Genomic DNA, 16,690 nt, shown 5'->3' with positions numbered 1-16,690 from the left:
CTTCAAATATGCTGATCCCCTCTATCTGAAATGCTTTTTCCTTTTCTCCTCTCCTGGTTGACTCCTACTCACTTTAGCTGTCAACTGAACCATCACTTTCTCAAGGAAGATTTCTTTATCCCCCAGGTCAATTCCTTGTGTTCAACACATGCACAGGGCACTCTACTTTAACTATGTAGTTCTTTCCATAACGGTAATGAAATAATTAGTTGGGCAATAGTGGCTTCATATACATCTCCTCTGTTGGTGTGATGGCTTCTCCAGGGTGGGTACCAAGTCTATCTTTTCATGGTTGCTATTTCATAATGCTTGAGAGAGCAGGCTTGAGAGTCAACAGACAGGCCTGGTGAGAATCCCAGCTGTGGTTAACCACTCCGAATCTCTATTTCTCCATCTATAAAATAGGGAGACTAATGACACCTACCTCACAGGGTATTTTTGAGAATTAAAGAATAATAGCACGTGAAGTGCCCAGCATGGCACTTGGCACATGGCAGTCGGTTAAAATATGTTGAACGAATAATGCATCAACCTTCTGGGGCAATCTGCCACGCCCAGTGGACCTGTGTGGGACATGTGCACTCCCCATGGAGGCTGGGGAGAGATGGTTGAATGACTGAGTGGCACAATGACTCCTTGATAACATTCTGGAATCACAGGCATTCCCTCAGCGCCCCGGGTGGAGGTCAAAGCACTCTGATAAAAGAGGGAAGATGGCTTTCTGAGCCCTTGCCTGTAAACCCATGCAAAAACAATTAGCCAAATGCATTTTTTGTATTTCTAAAGAATGCCAGGCAACAAATTTGGCTAATTTAAAGAACAAATTTTTGTGCTAACGTTATTATAGGTTAGTGTTTCACGCACTGCTTAAAAGGGGAGGCTCTGGAGTCCAACAACCTGGGTTCCTATTCTAGCTCCTCCACTTACTGTTTATGTAAGTTATATAACCTCATGGAGCCTCAGTTACCTCATCTATAAGACGGAAATATTAATCACATCTTCAGTGCAGGGTTGCTGAGAGGATTCAGTGGGACAATGCACGCCCAGCACCCACCTCAGTGCCTGGCACATCCCACAGGCTCAAAGAAGTGCAGTTGCTTCCAGTTGTTAAGGCTGGAGAGGCTCTTGTTTCCGGTTATGAAAGATCTAAATCCCAAAGTTTTAGTTTCGTTAACCTCTTGACAATCTTCCAAAGAGAATGAGGAACAAAGGGCATATAAAACACCCATTTAGTGCTATTTTACTGTAAGCTACAGTTAATCGGAATGCCAAATTTTCCATTCAGTCCCAAGAAGTTATAATCAGGAAAACAAACACTCTGTGTGTGTGTGTTTATTATTTGGAGGTGGTTAAAATTCAGCCAACTTCTTTTTCCCTGGGTTTACAGAAAACGAAACAAGTCAATCTCTTGAGGATTCCAATTGTTCCAAATTAAGGTAAAAAGTCAGATCCATTCATGTTATTCCTGATCCTCAGAGAAATTCCCTTTGCTTTAGGTCTCCCACAGTCATTTTTCCTTCTAACTCAGGAGAAAGCTGAGGGCTCTGCCCATTTTTCCGCTCCCTTCCTTTCTCCCTTCCTTCCTCCTTCCTTCCTCTCCCTCCCTCCTTCCCTCTCTCCCCGCTTTGTCTTCTTTTCTTCTTTCACTCTTTCCCTGTAAAGTGACAGCTTTACAACTCTGTGTCCAATGGGGATAATTAAAACAAGATCCACTTCACAGGGCTGTTGGGAGAATTAAATGAGACAGGTTGACTCCTCAGTGCCGCGCCTAGCTTGTAGTAAGTACTTGTACATGTTTGTTATGGTTCTCATTACTGTTTGGAAAAAGGCAAGTTATCTATCTTATTCCTTTCCTCTTGGTTCTTCTGATTTTGTCTTTTCAAACTCCAAGTCTTGGGAATAATTTGCCTGAATTCCTTCTCCTAGTTCTTCCCGTTGAGGCTGGCTAGCTGCCATCAGTAATGGGAGAGTGTCAGAGTTGCTAATAAATGATTTGTGCATGAGACTCCTTAGGAGCCAGGCATCCGGCCAGAATCTCAGATGAGAATTGGTTCCTGGTTGGGATGGTACTCATGGCATTGGTTAGTGTCTGCCTAGGGCCTGGCTGCCGCTGTCATGTTAGACCTGTCCTGAGGGTGCTGGGGCGATGGCCTTTGCTGTGTAACAGACAGGCAAAGGCAGGCTCAGAAGTGAGAACCGTTTCCATAGGGACCATTCCATACTCCCAGGGTCAACTGGGAGTGCCTGCAGGCTTGTGCGCCATATTAAGTAGCATCATGTGGATCTCTGGGATTCAATGTTTTAAATTAATGCGCAGAGAGGGGCCAAATTCAATTCCTCATCTTCTGATCATCTGTTGGCCAGCCTATGGGAGACGTTTCTTGCAGTCTACCTCTCCGGCCCCAAGGTGTGGGGTGATAAGAAAAGTAAGAAAGATGCTGGTGTCCTTCTCTGCTTCTTCCCAAGCCTTACCGGGGAGAACAGGGGCCCTGAAATGTTAGAGAGCATATGAAGTGCCTTGTTAAAACGGATTTCCGGCGCCCACCTCCAGAGCCTCAGGCTCAGTCAGTCTCCGGTGGAGACCAGGAATCTGCCTCTTTAGAAGCACCCTGGGTTTAGCTCCTTTCGTTATCGTTTCCTCTCCTTCTTTCTGGTCTGTTTCCCCTCCCTCTACTAGCCTGGAGGCTGTTGGAAGGCAGGACCTTGTCTATGCTGTTTACTGCTGTATCCTGTGGCCTGACTTTGCGGAAGGGAGGGAAATGCAGTCCAGCATCTCTCCAGCTTTGATGTGCACGTGAATCAATCACTGGAGAGCTTGTAAAAATGCCGATTCTCTTTCATTCAGCCTGGAGTAGGGTCTCAAAGTCTGCATTTAGCTCCTGGGGGATGCTGCTGGAGACTGCCACTCTGAGGAGGCAGGGGTGACGTCTCAAGGAGGGCAACTTTGGAATCAGACCACCTGGATTTGAATCCTGGTTCCACCCCTTGCTAGTGGGGAGACCCTGGGCCATTTTCTTCTCATGACACTACCTCCCTCAGAGGGTCCTTTTGGACCCAGGAGGAAGCATTTAGCTCAGGATACGGTGAGTGCTCGATAAATATTAACTCTTATTACAATTATTAAGAATAAAACCAAGAAGTTAGATCTCAGATCACCAATGAAGACACTCTGGCATTGTGGTCCACGCACCGAGCTGAGCCTGAGACTGCCTGGGTTTAAGTCCTGGCTCCACCGCTTATTAGCTGTGTGGGCTTGGGCAAGTTTCTTCACCTCTCCACGTCACAGCTTCCTCATCTGAAAAATGGGGATGATAGAGGCCCCTATCTCCTCTGGTTCTTGGGAAGATTGGACAAGATAATACATCTAAACTCCTCACTTTGGTACCAGGCGTCCGGGAACCCCTTTTATGTTACTATTATTACTGATCAGCTGTGCCTGGAGAACTTTGGTGTGAGGTTGTAAACTGCTGGGACCTCTGGTCTGGCTAATCTAAACACTGGTCAGGTGCGTCAAGCATCCTCCATTAGCCATAATAAGGCTACCACCCTTCAGCTATTCCTTCAGAATAATCACAGCTTCATTTATTAGCTGTGTGCCTTTGGAGCGTTATTTAACATCCTTGTACCCCACTTTCCTGATCTGTAAGTAGGAGAAAATCATAGTAGCTGCCTCATAGTATTATTATAAATATATAAAGCAAAAAATAGCTGGAACAGATTTTGGCACATAGGAAGAGCTCAGTAGACGTTAGCTATAATAGCAATTAGTATTATTGATATATTCTCATTACATTATAATGTAGTGTATAAAGTAGATGTTAGGTAGGATAATAATCATCATAGTACAGTTATATATTATATAAAGTATATGTTGGAATAATATCATAAGCTATACTTATACTATAATAGTTTGCATTATTTTTTGTCTAAAAATGTCTTTATTCTGCCTTCATTTAAAAAGTTTTGAAAACTGTGGTGAAATACGCATAACAAAATCTACCATCTTAACCATTTTTAAGTGTACAGTTCAGTGGTATTAGGTACATTCACATTGTTACGCAACCGTCACCACCATCCGTCTCCGGAACTCTTTTCATCTTGCAAAGCTGAAAGTCCGTTACCCCCTGAACAATAACTCCACATTCTCTGCTTCCCCCAGTGCCTGGCAACCACCATCGTACTTTTTCTGTCTCTATGAATTTTTCTACTCTAGGTACCTCATAGAAGTGGAATCACATAGTATTTGTCTTTTTGTGACTGGCTTATTTCACTTAGCATAATGTCTTCAAGATTCATCCAAGTTGTAGCGTGTGTCAGAATTTTCTTCCTTTTTAAGGCTAACTAATATTCCATTGTATGATGGGACCCTTGGATTGCTTCCACTTTTTGGCTCTTGTGAATAATGCTGCTGTGAATGTGGATGTACAAATCCCTCTTTGAGATCATATGATTGTTGTGGTCATAGAAGTTGTATCTGTTCTTACAACTCCTGACCCTAGTCAGAGACGTTTCTCCTTACGCTGTCATACCCCAAGTTAAGGAGAAAGCCAAGGAATGAATAAATAGCGTAAACTTCTTCCATTTATTTATTTATGCTCTTATATCTTCATTCATTCCCAGGGTTTCTTTGATCATCTACTATGCTGTGCCAGGTGTCGTAGGACTTCAGCAGAGGCCAATATTCTAGTTGGCTATTATGTGTAGAAAAGTTATATATACGTAGTTACTTTTCTTCTTTCTCAAACAGCCACCTGGAAGATCAGTGTCTAGGTAGAAAGCTTCCTGCCCCTGGCCTTTGGACAGAATTCCAGCCTCGGGTACACGTAGAAAGTTTGCCTGGCACTCAGATGCAACAGCCCTCTCAGATGAGGCCATTTTTCTAGCTGAAGGATTTCAAAATAGTCTCAGTTAAGACTTTGCGAGAATTGGGAGTCCAATTCTAGAGGTAAAACCTGTGTAAAAATTGTGTAGAAGTAAAAACATGTGGTCATACTTTCTATCACTCAGAAACGTATTTGGAGAGTTTTGTTTTTTTTTTTTTGTGGACAGATTATTCTGCAATAACGTCAGGAAACCATAGACATAAACCTCTACACAAAGCCACTTTCCAATCCACTGTGTCTTAAAACTCCTGGTGAGCTGCCCCGTGGTGGCGGGACTCCACGCCTTCAGGAAGATGCAGCGGCTGAGGGTGGGAGCCCTCGGGCCCGACTGCCCGGGTGGAATCTCAGCTCACTTACAGGATGCGAGACCTTCGGCTCAGGTTGAATACCTCGAATCCCAGCCTCTCTAGTTCACAGTTCCTCCATCAGTAAAATGAGGTGAACCATAGTCTCTAGTTCTTAGGGTTGCTGTGCAGATTTAATGAGCTAATACTCATAATGGGTCTGCCTGTCGCAGGGCCTGGCACAGAGCAAGTGCAAATTAATGTTGGATATCCATCACAAAGATGAGTGTGCTCACGCTCCCTGCTGCAGCTGCACAGACCATTTTTTAATCTCTCAAACGTGCTGTGCTCTCGCTCTTCCTCTGGCCCTTTGGCCGAACTCTTTCCTCTCTCCTCCTCTCCCACACGGACCTCTGTTGCCTATTCATTCTTCATGTCCCACACTACATGTTTTCTCCAAGAAGCCTCTTCACCTCCAAGGCGGGTGAAATGTTTCCTTCTTGAGGTCCACAAATACCCTGTACATATCCCTACCAGGGCACCCATCACCCTGTACTGTCACACCAGTCCAGACACCCTCTCCCTGAGCTGGGAGCTCCATGAGACCAGGGCATCTCCACCTTGGTGTCTGTGGGATCTCAAGTGAAAGAAATTAATGAAGGCTTGACCAGTGTGTGGTGTGAGCTGCCCATTGGAAGGACCTCTGCTTTGGACATCCAATCTCAGGCACCTTGGAGACCCCCTAGTGCAGCGTACCTTGTGACCCTCCCTCACAGAAAGTCCCGGAAAGGGTCTTAGTCAGTTCCCAAGTGGAGTGTCTATCTCCCCAAGCGCCATTTTGTTGGCTACCAAAGGGTAGGCATGTGACAGGACTGGTTTAGCTTCCCAGGACTCTGATTCAGCTTTTGGATGGAGCCGTCAAGATTTTCAGAGTATGTTCTAGTCTGGGACCACTGGCCACAGGCTTGGTCCACAGCACGCTGGATTGACTTGCCTTTTTTCTTCCTCTAACCGCTGTGTCCGTCCTTATTAGCAATTCTCTATCCTGGTTCTTACAATGGCATATTTGTCTTCATTTCATTCCAAATGAATTGTAGTTAGCTATTGGGCATGCTGGTCAGCTAATTTCTCAGAAAGGCTGTGTTCTCAGTGATAAGACGCTGCTGTGCTATTTCTATTTAATCCATCAGCCTTCTTGCCAAATTCATTCCTCGTGGATTAATGTAAGAATCATGACTCTAATAGTAAACATTTATTAATGGTTTCTCTGTGCCAGGCACTGTGTGGATGCTTAACATAGGTTATCTCATTTAATTTTTTAATAAGCATGTGCAAAAGAAACTGTTAGTATCCCCCTTTGCAGCTGAGGAAATTGAGGCACAGGGAGATTAACTAATTTGTTCAAGGCACACAGAAAGAAAGTGACAAAACAGGAACTCAAACTCAGGTCTGCATAACTTCAAAGGCTGTGCTCTTAACCGTGAGGCTCCGTCACTGCCCTGTAATTTTCAGTTATTATAATGTCCCGATTTGAAAGCACCAGGTACACTCAAAAATATACACTTTGTACCCAAAGCGACTTAGCTCTGTGATCTTACTAAACCCAAGCTTTTCATATTACATCCTAGCTTACATTTTGTCTTTTTTTGAAAGGTAAATGAAACAGAAATATTTCGTTTTCTCCTCTTCTTCCTTTTGGAATCAGGCACTGTTTTGTTTGTTTTGGATGGATTCAGAAGGTTATGAAATTGTCAACGGATGGTTAGTTGGACTGGTACCCGGCCGAGCAAGATTAATCTGGTGATTTTGTTTTGATGGGAGCCACTTTGCTACTTCTTGATTCCAGAGCCGACAGGCAGGCCTAACCTGTACCAGCCATTTAGCCAAAAATATTCTCAGATACCAGAGGGATTGAAGGGGTAATGTGGTAGCGCTGTGTGCAAATCTGTTTCTGTTATAGAACAAAATAATATGCTCTCTAAACTGCCTCCATTGTTCCAGTGTATATGCGTGTGTGCATCTGTGTGTTGTGTTTTAAGATTACGAGTGGAGAGACACGGGAGAGAGGCTGGAAATCAGTAACTCCTATTTTGTCTTTCAAAGTAAATTCTTGTGATTTGCCAAATTCGGAAGATCAAGTTGGATCAATATAGCAACTTGTTCATTCTTCCTCAAATTGCTTTTATGTAGCAACTATGTTGGAGGACGAACTGAATACTTCTCAGGAGGAAACAAAAAGGAATAATTATTTAAATCTCACGTTCATTCATTCATCAAATACTTATTGAGTGTCTAACATATGCTAGGTACCGTACTCAGCACTGGGGATGTGGAGGTGAGTACGTCAAAACCCCTGCCTTCATTAAATTTACAGTTTGTATACAAATACTTAGAGGCGATGAACAAAATCAATTGGAAGTTGGAACATAAGAAAGCAAGAACTATCTCACAGGGAGTTAGCACGTGATTGGATGAGACTCTTAGCTGGAAAATAAGATGGAAGAAGCGGTACTCTCTTGCCTTTGGTCTACATAATCTGTTACTAGAAAAGTGTTTTCCGTATTTTCCACCTAGCCTGGTGTCAATAGCAACCATAGTTAATGTTCTATTGCTCTTTCTTTTTTCTATATAACTTCATAAATTCTTGATTTGCTTTGATTTTATCAGTCACAATATAGAAAAAACCACAGGAGTTTACTATCGCTTTTCCTATGAGCAACAAGCCACTGATTTGTGATGTGGAAAGGATGAGCACCTGGGAGAAGGTGGCCGTCCTGCTAAAGCTGGGTGATTCCAGGCACTGACATGTGTGACCCAGTTTTGGGAAGATAACTTTCAAATGACTTGAGCAGGCAAGTCACGGGGATAAATCCTAAAACAGATCTAGTGCAAGAGACATATAGTTATTAAAGATCATAATTCTGACTGCCCACTTGTGAATAATTCCAATGAAGAGAAAAGGGAACATCTAAGGCAGGCACAGTAAATAGATTTAATCTCAAATGCCGACTCTGATTGGTAACAGGATTTGGAACACTATTTGAGAAGGATTCTGAGCCTTATCTAGAATACTACTGATAACAGACTGAACACTAAATACGCTGATGTTAGACCAAAAACCCCTTGTATAATGTAACTCCTCCGGAGTGTTTGACTGAATTAGGACTCAGAGTAATCTTAATATACTAAAACAATAAATCAAAACCAACAAGATGACGGCTAGTGAGGCTAACTGTGTATTCTTGTATTTAAATTCAAAATTCAGTGACAGGTTCCATTTTGGGGTTGGGAAAACTTGGCTTGATAGCAGTTCGTGAAAAAAAGTCTTGACCCTAAGCTTCCAATGAATCAAGGATAGTGTGGCTGTAAAACATTCTGGAGCAATGGTGGGCAGCTTGAGTTGAACAGGGTGCATCCAACATTAGCCACTCCACTGGAAATGCGTTTCTCTGTCTCTTCTGTCCATCCTGCTGCCTTACTTTTAGAATTAAGGGTATGGATAAGCTCCAGGTTTCTGGAATTTGACATTTTCTCCCTCTGAGAATAAGAAAGAGTATACTTACATAGAAACAGAGAAGGAAGGTGTCTAGAAAAGACCAGAGACTCTGTCCTTGAAATAGGACAGATTTGGAATCAGTTAAACAAAAAGGGGCATCAAATGATTTTGCAAATATATGGATTTTTAAAAAGCTTGAAATGTGTTTTGCCCCAAGCATCCTAGCCTTAAACACACCCACATGCACTTCAGGAAGAATTTCACCCATATGGCATATTCATCGGCAGTTCAAAATCACTGTTGTGTCAGAATCATTTGATTTTCAACTTGCCATTTAAGTTGTTCCAAAAAAACTCCTGAAAGCTTATTTTCTTAAACTAGGATATGGAGTTTGGTAAAAGGAAAACAGAGAAGGTGGATTTTTCAGTTTAGATTTAACACAGAGAGGGAATGCTCAAGGATTTTAAGCTTACTAGAATCTGTTCTTTTAAAACCAGGTTGACCTTTGCTACCTTCTTATGAGGAGGAGGAGGAGGATGATTGTGGTCATTTGACTGATTAGGTTTGGGTTATTTTCTGATTGTTCCTGGAACAAACTTTTTCCTAATAATTATGCTGTGAAAAGAGAACAAACATAAGAACGGAAAGAGAAAGTTAGAAAATAGCGAGGGATAAGTGGGCTAAAAGCATTGGCACACCTAAAGGACATTAAGTTTGAAGGCAGAAAAATCTAGTCCGTGAATATACTTTCTAAGTAAAAGATATCTAATTAGCTCCCACTTAGTCTCCTTGCAGGAAGGCAAGCTCCAGGGTTGGGAAGCCAACAGTTGGTTTGGTAACTCCCAACCAGGGGACATCTGTTTGTTATCCAACTCACAAGAGGGAATGGGGACCCGGCTTAACCTAAGATAGTAAATGCAGGTTGGAGCACAAGTTCACAGGGGCTGTGTCATACATATTTGCTGTTTTTTGACTAATCTTCATATTCTACTCATTTAATTGCCTTCCCATCAAGGACATGAAGAAAGACTAGAGGCATCCTCTGGCATCCTCTGTAAGGAAGTAAAGTTAACCCACGTGTAGACTTGGATCCACAATTTTGGTCTTATTAGGACTTCGTCTAATGAATGGTCTGAGTCCTGTTTCTGAGTCAGTGCTCCTGCTGTCTTCTGACTCAATTCATGAGGATTAAGAGGGGCAAGTAATTTTACTTTATAGTCTTTCAATTTGCTTTTCTCAACCCATATTTGAAGAGAGGGCCATGAAGAATTTTACCTAAATTGAGATTCATGATAAAAGTTACAGAATAGGTGCCAAATCAGAAGGAAAGGTGTAGGCAGTTGCAAATAATATCAACTTGGGTATTTTAGTGGGTACATAATAAAGGACCATGGAGTAATATTTAAGTGTTGGATGGTAGGGAACAGAAGAGGATTTAGCATCTCTCATTTTAATCTTGGCATCCTCTGGAAAGCATTACTTGTTATGCTCTGTATTATTATTCCAGAGAAAAGTTAACTTCAAACAGGCCTTGCCTCATCTCCTATGCTTTTTCTAGCCAAGGAACTTTGAACATTTCTTAGTGGCGAGAAGGCATCAGTGTAGGCTGTAAGTTATAATAGGCACAAGCACGTTGCAAGTCCGTGGCTGTTAGGTGTTCATTTTCCCAAGGATGTCATAAAAAATACATATTTACCCTAGCAACTCCTTATAATATGCTAGTTCTGTGCTCCTTTCTGAGATTCCAATACTTTCTCTAAGGCCAATGGAACTATTAAATTGGCTCCAAAATTTTATAAAACAGCAAGTGTGGTTTTGATTTTGAAAACAAAAATGTAAATGTGCTTGTCCAAGGGAGAAAATGAGACATTTTTAGATGCCCTAAAACTCGCTGTCTCAGGAAGAAACTTCCGTGGTAGCAGGCTAAACCAGACTTACTTTATTAACAATTTCTAGAGCAATTAGATTAAAACTTTTTAAAAAGTCCAAGTTCTATTTATACACTCTGGGTTCTCTCATTCTTCCATTGGCTTGGTCACTGATTCCGACCCCTTTTGGGCAGAGTGGTAAGCAAGCAGGGGAGAGGGGAAGGTTTTTGGTTTAATATTCTACGCAACCATAAAGAATCAGATTTCCAAGAGCTGGCTTTTCCCATATCATCTAATGAATTCTCTGACTACCATGGTCATATTCTTTGAATAAATAAAGAAGACTATACTGTTTTTAAGAAGTTACAAATCGTATCACAATGGTAAAATTCAGTTTGGTATGTGACTGATAACCATTACTTTCTTTGGCAAGCTCTTTTTCTTTTTCCTTTTTAATGTTCAAAGAGTTTGCCTTACTTCTCTTTATTTTGTTTTCCTCATCTCTGTCATTTCTAAGCTCAATTAAAAAAAAAACTCATTATATGTATCTCCTGGTTATTGCTTATTTTTATGTCTATTTGCATTACATCATTCTTTGAAGTACACATAAAGCCACAGAATAGGAAACTATATATAACACATTCCCTGAAAACAGAGTAAGTTCTCATAAAAGTGTGTTACATCAAGTAGCAAAAATAAGGTCGAATAGAAGACTCTAATTGCCTAGGAACACTTCATTCATTCATTTATTCAGTTAGCAAATATTTGTTGATCACCTCCTATGTGCCAGACACTGTTGTAGGGGCTGAGGACTTTGAGGTGGACAAGACAGGTAGAGTCCTTGTGCACTTAGAGTTTACTGTCTGGTGGAAGGAGACGGACAATAAACAAACCAACCAACCAAACAGATAAGGAAGCTAACAGAGAGTGCTAGCAGAGAAGTAAAATTAGGGAAGGTACTGAGATAACTAGGTCACAACTTTAGATTGGGTGGCCAGGAAAGACCTCTTTGAGGTCATTTAAGCTGAGGTCTTATTCCAGTTACCATGACTGCATAATGAATTACCCATGAACTCGGTGGCTTAAACAACAGTTTATTGCACTTGTGGATTCTCTGGGTGAGGAATTCTGAGAGGACATAATGGAGACAGCTTGTCTTTGCCTCATAATGTCTGGGAACTAGCTGGAAGTCTGGGGCTTGGAATCATTTCAGGGTTTGCTCAATCTCATGTCTAGTGGTTGATGCTGGCTGTTGGCTGAGTGTGTAACTGAGACTGCCAGCCAGCATACCTACATGGGCCTCTCTAGGTATCCTGGTCTCCTCACAATGTAGTGGCTGGGTTCCAAGGATGAGTGTCCCAAGAGGGAGAGTGAGACGGGTGGAAGCTCTATTATTTTTTATGATAGTGTTGTGTCACATAGTGTCACTTCTGCCATACTCTATTGTTAAGATGATTACAAAGATCCACCTAGTTTCAACAGGGAGCAACAGAACCCCCACCTCTTGACGGAGGAGTGTCAACCTCACATGGTAGGATATATATTGGTGTGGCCATCTTTGGACAATCCAATTTGCCACAAGTCTGAATGACAAGAAGGAGTTAGGAATGTGAAAATTAAGGGGAAGAACATTCCAGGAAGGCGCCCTAGGCAAAAGCTAACTTGGTACATATTTGAACCAGAGGTAGAAGGTCAGAGTAGGGAGATATAAAGAACAGGGTACAAGATACAGTTGGGAAGGCGGGCAGGGCAAGATTACGAAAACTAAGAACTACTTCCACTCTAGGCAAGAGGGAGAAGATGGAATTTGTCTTGGGACTCATTCCTAACCTTCTTTGAGTCAGTTTGTCAGTTTGGGCCTATCCCTCTCTAGATTCTCATAGTACTCTTCTTAGCAGTGCTCTCCTTTGAAATTCTCCTCAGTCTACATTTCTCCTTTTCTAGATACTGGACACTGTGGAGTGGGGAATATAAAGAAGTATTTCATTCCTCCAGACTTTCAAATTGCTTTTAATCTAGTTGGAGAGGTTAATACAAACACACACACACACACAGAGTTGTTAACTAAAATATGAGTCAGTAAAAGTTGAGTCAAATAGGCAAATATGTGATAAAAATCGTATGTGCTCCAGAAGTCAGAAAAAGAAGAGATCATTAAATATCTATCTAAAATGAAAATATTTTAGCAGTTATAAAGGAAAATAGTTGTATATTTACCTACATAAGTGAAATACTTCTGTATTGTAAGAAATGCCATGGACAAAGTAAAAAGATAAACGATGAACTAGGAAAAAATATTTGCTGCACATGTGACAAAGCCTATTTTTATACAGAGACAGCTTGTACCATTCACTGCACAAAATAGAAAAATTAAAGTGAGCAAAGATTGCAGAAAGGCCAGCAGAAAAAAAATTACAGGTGATCAATAATCGTGAAAAGATGTTCACTCTCGTTATAATAAAAGAAACACAAAGCAAAGCACTATACTTTGCTAGATTGACAAAAGCAGTTTAAAAATAAATCACTTTTACTAAATTGACAAGAATTACAATATTTGATAAAACTCAGTGTTAGTGAGGATGTAGAGGAATATTGGCAGTCTTGTATACCATTCGTATAAACTTTTTCAATGGAAATTTGGCAATATTTATCAGAATTTAAAATGCATATTTTCTCTGCTCTAGCAATTCCACTGTTTGAAAACAATCTTATGGATATGCTTATTCCTATATGCAATAATATTTGTTCAAAGATGTTGATTTCCAAATTATTATTATTTAAAACAAGTGTTTTTTTGCTGAGGAAGATTCCCCCCAAGCTAACATCCATTGTCAATCTTCCTCTTTTTTTTGTTGCTTGAGGAACATTAGCCCTGAGCTAAGATCTGTGCCAATCTTCCTCTATTTTATATGTGGGTTGCCACCACAGCATGGCTGATGAGTGGTGTAGGTCTGTGCATGGGATCTGAGCCTGTGAAGCCAGGCTGCTGAAGTGGAGCATGCTGAACTTAACCACTATGCCACAGGGCTGGACCCTCCATATTATTTTAATAGAAAAAAATTGAAATTATTCAGATGCTCATCTTTAAGGGACCAGATTTATAAATTAATTTTAGCACATCCAGAGGAGTATGGACCTCTGAAACACTATGCAGCTACTTGGAAGAAGGTGAAAGATAAAAAAGTACTGACTTGGAAAGGTGTCCAAAATGTACTAAGAAATAAGGTGAAGACAGTATGAATAAAATAATATTATTTGTTTGAAGGACTTTTATGCACAAACGTCTGTCTATCTATCTGTCTGTCTGTCTGTCTATCTAATATATATTACCTGATTTCTGGAAGGATATACAGTTTACGAAAATTTAATAGTAGTTTTTGAAGTATGGAATTCTAGGCTGAAAGAAGTGGAAAGAGAATTTTTAGTTTTTATTGTATAGCTTCTGTAATCATATTTTTTTCTTTAAAATCTTACAATCAATTAATTTTAAAATTAAAGAATAATACGAAAAACATCACGAGCATGTCTCTACTAGGCCCTTAGCGAGTAAAGTTAATGGTGGGAATTTCAGGCACTGATGTATTGCCATATTTTAGGCGCTTGGGGGCCCCTCAAATTATACTGTTTGCCATCCTTGCTGGCTGGGTGTGCCAAAGCGTAGGCCACAAACAATACTCTGAATTGAAAGTAAAAAAGCCATAAACCATTGTTCCTACCTCTTTGACTCCTATTACCAAATCTTAAAAGTTTCCACCCTTGAGGAAATTATACTCCAGGGTATAATTGCAAAAGTCCCTGCTCTAATTTCAGTGGCTGATGTTTACATTACAATTCTACTCCCTCATTTTCGTTTGGTATCAGAGTTGTGGGGGTGTTGGGAGGCCGAGGGCCTAGTACGGGGTAGATTGAAAGAACTGTATTATGCAAGAAAAGACAGTAGTCCTTCTGGGGTCTGCTTGGGCCATGAACAGCTATAGGTGTCTATCTTTGTGCCTTCCGTTCTTTAAAGTGCCGTGATGTAGTGCATCATCACAAGACTTCTGTGCCTAGATTTTAAAGAAAACAAGTATCTTTAGTAGTGTGCTTGCAATTGTTATGTCTAGATTTAAAATTTAAGCCTGAGGTTTTAAACGTTCTTGAATTTAGAAAACCTAATTGGGTATGAATGGGTCACTAATATCTTGCTGATAAATATTCTATTGCTGTTCAGTGCAAAGCTATCATCTTTTGAGAAAATTCATCATTGTGATGTGTATATTCTCCCCCCCTCCCTTTTTATTCTATTTAACAGTATATGAACTGGCTGCCATTTTCCCACTTCTTTCTCACTAAACAAAAGAGTTCTTTAGTTTTCCTATTAAAAAGATTTCAGTGGTAAAACATTCAATGGTAAACATTCAATGACAATGTCTGTCTTCCTTACCCACGTGTGTGTACACATACATTCTATAGCAGTTAAGATCAGAATACAAACTTAGAACACCAAGGAGAGTCTGGAAAGGAAAAAGAAAGCTCAGAAAGGCAGAAAGCTGCCTTTGGATTGAGAAAAAGGAGCTATGACTTTAGTCTTGACAGTGAATGGCTTTTTTGGGTTGTTGGCGTAAAAACAAATCTCGGAGGATTTTTAAAAGCAGCTCATGCAATCACTTCCTTCATCTCCTTTTTGACTTCCTTGAGTCATTGTGCAGATTTCCTCCCAAGGCTCTCAGGCAGATGAGTGTTCTTTGCTCGGAGCTTGCCAGCATCATTTGAAAATGAAAATGTACCTGTGACCCAGCAGTGATATCTCTAGGTATCTACCCTAGCAATCCCTTGCTTATGCTCGGGGAACCGTGGATAAGGATGTTTAGTGCTGTGTGGCTTAATAACACTGAAGTGGAAATAACCTCGAGCTTCAACAGAATGGAAACAGATAAGTAAATTATGGTGAAATCACAAAAGGAGATGCCACGCAGCACTTGAAAGGAATGACTAGATACATATCAATATGATAGATCTCCCAAACACATTTTGCACTGAAAAAACAACTTGCAAAACAGTATACCATTAATGTAAAAGAACCCCCAAACCATATTATATATTTTACATAAATTACGAATATGTGTGTGTGTGGTGTGTATGTACAAGTAGGGGGCAAAACACTCTCATTGCCTCTGGGAGGAGGAGGAAGGGACTGGGACTGAGGATATCGGTCAAAGAGATCCTTAGCTTTATTTGCAATGTTCTTATTTTTTAAGAGGAGAATTGAGTCACGTGTATTCCTTGTGAAACTAAACACAAGTTTAAAATATTTAAAGAATGCTTAGCATTCTGCCATTAAAGAAGGCCTGGATAAAGTGATAACATTCCCCAAACTGGGTTCCATGGAACACTAGTGCTCTGTCAGGTGTCAATGAGTATTTGTTGAGTTCTGATGTTATCATACAGAGGTCAGAGACTGAAATAGAATTAGCAGTGAACTCAGAGGGAGCAGAAAACTGTCAGACTTTCCTCCCATCTTTAATTCTTGACAGGATGGTTCGGAGTGTTTCAGCAGCTTTTTTTTCATTTTGTTGCATTAGAATATTTCTGTTAAACAAATAAGTCTTTAGACTTCTGGACTTGATTTCAAGCCTCTGTAAATAAGCATGAGAGAGTAAAGATTGTATGCTGCCATCTATATATAAATTTAGGATTTTGAAATCTAGTAAAGGTTCAAAAGAGTCTTGCCATGGCCTATGTGCAGTATTAAAAGATGAGATGAGAACTAACAGGACAAAAGTTGTTGTCTCTCTTGATAAGCTTTGCTTCCTTTTCCCCGACTGTATAATGACCTAGGAAGTCATGGTGTATGTTAGGAGTAGGTTGGAACTGATGGAAGAGATTTTGGGCAGTTGTTTTCATGCGGAGCTTTGTGACCACTTTTCTGGGTCAGGTTGTTCTGGGACTCTCATGAAGGGGTGGGGTGCCATGAAGTCAGTGGAATCCTTTATGCTTCTGCTGGCCTCAGCGTGCTGTCTTCTCAACTTTCATTATTGTAGAATCCAGGGGCTTTGGCCTCTTGAGAGAATGTGGCGTTATAGCCTTATGGAACTCCCTTCCTCAAAAAGAATTGACTACTCAAATAAGGCTGGGAAACACTGGTTTCCCACTGGTAGACAAAGTTAATGTGTCTATACT

At 40.7% G+C, this 16,690-nt stretch overlaps 1 long non-coding RNA gene across 1 annotated transcript in view; it reads right to left on the bottom strand.

Moving 5' to 3' along the window:
* The window catches only part of LOC139075276 (uncharacterized), a 54,006-nt gene that overhangs the window by 2,100 nt on the left and 35,216 nt on the right, over window positions 1-16,690 (bottom strand). The window lies entirely within an intron of this gene.

This window comes from Equus przewalskii, chromosome 13 (assembly GCF_037783145.1).
Source record: "Equus przewalskii isolate Varuska chromosome 13, EquPr2, whole genome shotgun sequence".
Classification (NCBI taxonomy): Eukaryota; Metazoa; Chordata; class Mammalia; order Perissodactyla; family Equidae; genus Equus; species Equus przewalskii.
The sequence above is the reverse complement of the archived record's forward strand: the minus strand, read 5'-3'. Positions and strand labels throughout refer to the sequence as shown.